Source organism: Bos mutus, chromosome 8 (assembly GCF_027580195.1).
Source record: "Bos mutus isolate GX-2022 chromosome 8, NWIPB_WYAK_1.1, whole genome shotgun sequence".
In the NCBI taxonomy this organism is placed as follows: Eukaryota; Metazoa; Chordata; class Mammalia; order Artiodactyla; family Bovidae; genus Bos; species Bos mutus.
Genome location: NC_091624.1, coordinates 97040725 through 97044712, shown reverse-complemented (window position 1 = coordinate 97044712; position 3988 = coordinate 97040725). Strand labels below are relative to the sequence as shown.

The 3988-nt window shown below is 42.4% G+C and overlaps 1 non-coding gene across 1 annotated transcript; it reads right to left on the bottom strand.

Annotated features, from left to right (window-relative positions):
- Nucleotides 1–441: 441 nt before the first annotated feature.
- TRNAF-GAA (transfer RNA phenylalanine (anticodon GAA)) lies at nt 442–513 on the bottom strand. The gene has a single exon. It is a non-coding gene; the product is annotated as a tRNA-Phe (tRNA).
- Between the last annotated feature and the right edge of the window lie 3475 nt (nt 514–3988).

The following is a 3988-nucleotide window of genomic DNA, read 5'->3' as shown; positions in this document are numbered from 1 at the left end:
GCAGTCCATGGGGTCGAAAAGAGTCAAACATGACTTCATGACTGAACAAAAACACTAATACCTCTGGGTTTGAAATGAGGATACTATCTCTCCTGTTCCAGAACTGTTTAATAGTCATTGTAATTACATGCAATAAGAATTATTTCATCTCTTCTTCATTGTTTTTGAAAAGGAAGCCATTAATCCAACACATTGTTCCCAAAAATCAGTCTTTGAAATGGTTCACTTCAGTAAAGTGGCTCAGTCATGTCCAACTCTCTGCAGCCTCACGGACTGCAGAACGCCAGGCCTTCCTGTCCATTGAAGTGAAGTGAATTGAAGTCTTTCAGTCTTGTCTGACTCTTTGCGACCCCATGGACTGTAGCCTATCAGGCTCCTCCGTCCATGGGATTTTCCAGGCAAGAGTGCTGGAGTGGATTGCCGTTTCCTTCTCCGGGGATCTTCCCTACCCAGGAATCGAACCTGGGTCTCCCGCATTTCAGGCAGACGCTTTACTGTCTGAGCCACCAGGGAAGCTTCCTGTCCATTACTATCTCCCAGAGTTTACCAAAACTCATGTCCATTGAGTCAGTGAGGGCATCCAACCATCTCATCCTCTGCTGTCCCCTTCTCCTCCCACCTTCAATCTTTCCCAGCCTCAGGGTCTTTTGAAATGAGTTAATTCCTCGCATCAGGTGGCCAAACTATTGGAGTTTCAGGTTCAACATCAGTCCTTCCAATGAACACTCAGGACTGATCTCCTTTAGGATGGACTAGTTGAATCTCCTTGTAGTCCAAGGGACTCTCAAGAGTCTTCTCCAACACCATAGTTTAAAAGCATCAATTCTTCAGTGCTCAGCTTTTTTTATAGTCCAACTCTCACATCCATACATGACTACTAGAAAAAACTTAGCCTTGACTAGACAGATCTTTGTTTGAAAAGTAATGTCTCTGCTTTTTAAAATGCTTTCTAGGTTGGTCATAGCCTGTTTTCCAAGGAACTAGTGTCTCTTAATTTCATGCTTGCAGTCACCATCTGCAGTCATATTGGAGCACAGAGAAATAAATTCTGTCACTGTTCCCATGGTTTCCACATCTATTTGCCATGAAGTGATGGGACCAGATGCCATGATCTTAGTTTCTGAATGTCCAGCTTTAAGCCAACTTTTTCACTCTCCTCTCTCACTTTCATCAAGAGACTCTAGTTCTTCTTCACTTTCTGCCATAATGGTGGTGTTATCTGCATATCTGAGGTTATTGATACTTCTCCTGGCAATCTCGATTCCAGCTTGTGCTTCAACCAGCCTAGTGTTTCTCATGATGTACTCTGCATATAATTCAAATAATCAGGATGACAATATACAGCCTTGACGTACTCCTTTTCCTATTTGGAACCAGTCTGTTCCATGTCCAATTCTAACTATTGCTTCCTGACATGCATACAGGTATCTCAGGTGGTCTGGTACTTCCATCTCTTTCAGAATTTTCCACAGTTTATCGTGCTCCACACCAGTCAAAGGCTTTGGCATAGTCAATAAAGCAGAAATAGATGTTTTTCTGGAACTCTCTTGCCTTTTCCATGATCCAGCGGATGTTGGCAACTTGATCTCTGGTTCCTCTGCCTTTTCTAAAACCAGCTTGAACATCTGGAAGTTCATGGTTCATGTACTGTTCAAGCCTGGCTTGGAGAATTTTGAGCATTATTTTACTAGCATATGAGATGAGTGCAATTGTGCAATAGTTTGAGCATTCTTTGGCTTTGCCTTTCTTAGGAATTCAAATGAAAACTGACCTTTTCCAGTCCTGTGGCCACTGCTGAGTTTTCCAAATAGGCTGGCATATTGAGTGCAGCGTTTTCACAGCATCATCTTTTAGGATTTGAAATAGCTCAACTGGAATTCCATCACCTCCACTAGCTTTGTTCATAGTGATGGTTCCTAAGGCCCACTTGACTTCACATCCCAGGATGCCTGGCTCTAGGTGAGTGATCACAACATCATGATTATCTGGGTCATGAAGATCTTTTTTGTATAGGTCTTCTGTGTATTCTTGCCACCTCTTCTTAATATCTTCTACTTCTGTTAGATCCATACTATCTCTGTTGTTGCATGAAATGTTCCCTTGGTATCTCTCATTTTCTTGAAGAGATCTCTAGTCTTTCCCATTCTATTGTTTTTGTCTATTTCTTTGCACTGATCACTGAGGAAGTCTTTCTTATCTCTCCTTGCTATTCTCTGGAACTCTGCATTCAAATGGGTATATCTTTCCTTTTCTCCTTTGCTTTTCAATTCTCTTCTTTTCACTGCTATTTGTAAGGCCTCCTCAGACAGCCACTTTACTTTTCTCCATTTCTTTTTATTGGGGATGGTCTTGATCCCTGTCTCCTGTACAATGTCACGAACCTCCATCCATAACTCAATAGGCACTCTGTCTATCAGACCTAGTACCTTAAATCTATTTCTCACTTCCAGTGTATAATCATAAAGGATTTGATTTAGGTCATACCCAAATGGTCTAACTGGTATTCATTCATAATAAACTTTTTAAGGAGAATCCATTCATTTACAGCAGACTGGTTCCAAATAGGAAAAGGAGTATGTCACTGTCACTATGTTTATTTAACTTATATGCAGAGTACATCATGAGAAATGCTGGACTGGAAGAAACACAAGCTGGAATCAAGATTGCCGGGAGAAATATCAGTAACTTCAGATATGCAGATGACACGACCCTTATGGCAGAAAGTAAAGACAAACTAAAAAGCCTCTTGATGAAAGTGAAAGAGGAGAGTGAAAAAGTTGGCTTAAAGCTCAACATTCAGAAAATGAAGATCATGGCATCTGGTCCCATCACTTCATGGGAAATAGATGGAGAAACAGTGGAAACAGTGGCAGACTTTATTTTTTTGGGCTCCAAAATCACTGCAGATGGTGACTGCAGCCATGAAATTAAAAGATGCTTACTCCTTGGAAGGAAAGTTATGACCAATCTAGATAGCATATTCAAAAGCAGAGACATTACTTTGCCAACAAAGGTCCATCTAGTCAAGGCTATGGTTTTTCCTGTGGTCATGTATGGATGTGAGAGTTGGACTGTGAGGAAGGCTGAGCACCAAAGAATTGATGCTTTTGAACTGTGGTGTTGGAGAAGACTCTTGAGAGTCCCTTGGACTGCAAGGAGATCCAACCAGTCCATTCTGAAGGAGATCAGCCCTGGGTGTTCTTTGGAAGGAATGATGCTGAAGCTGAAACTCCAGTACTCTGGCCACCTCATGTGAAGAGTTGACTCATTGGAAAAGACTCTGATGGTGGGAGGGATTGGGGGCAGGAGGAGAAGGGGACGACAGAGGATGAGATGGCTGGATGGCATCACTGACTCAATGGACGTGAGTCTGGGTGCACTCCGGGAGTTGGTGATGGACAGGGAGGCCTGGTGTGCTGCGATTCATGGGGTCACAAAGAGTCGGACACGACTGAGCAACTGAATTGAACTGAACTGAACTGAGAATGGTCATTAAACACCTATAACAGGTCAGATACTGCTAGGTGCCAGGGATGCAAGGACTTTGCCTTCCTGCAGCCCACAGCCTAAGCTTTTTTATTGTTGTTTCATTTTGTATTTTTAACCAGATAACCACAATGGTGTGATCACGCACCTACTGCCAGACATCCTGGAATGTGAAGTCAAGTGGGCCTTAGGAAGCATCACTACAACAAAGCTAGGACTGGAAAAGGTCAGTGTTCATTCCAATCCCTAAGAAAGGCAATGCCAAAGAATGATCCAACTACTGCACAATTGCACTCATCTCACATGCTAACAAAGTAATGCTCAAAATTCTCCAAGCCAGGCTTCAACAGTACATGAACTATGAGCTTCCGAAGAACCAGAGACCGAATCGCCAACATCCACTGGATCATCAAAAAAGCAAGAAAGTTCCAGAAAAACATCTACTTCTGTTTTATTGACTGTGCCAAAGCCTTTGACTGTATGGATCACAAAAACTTGTGGA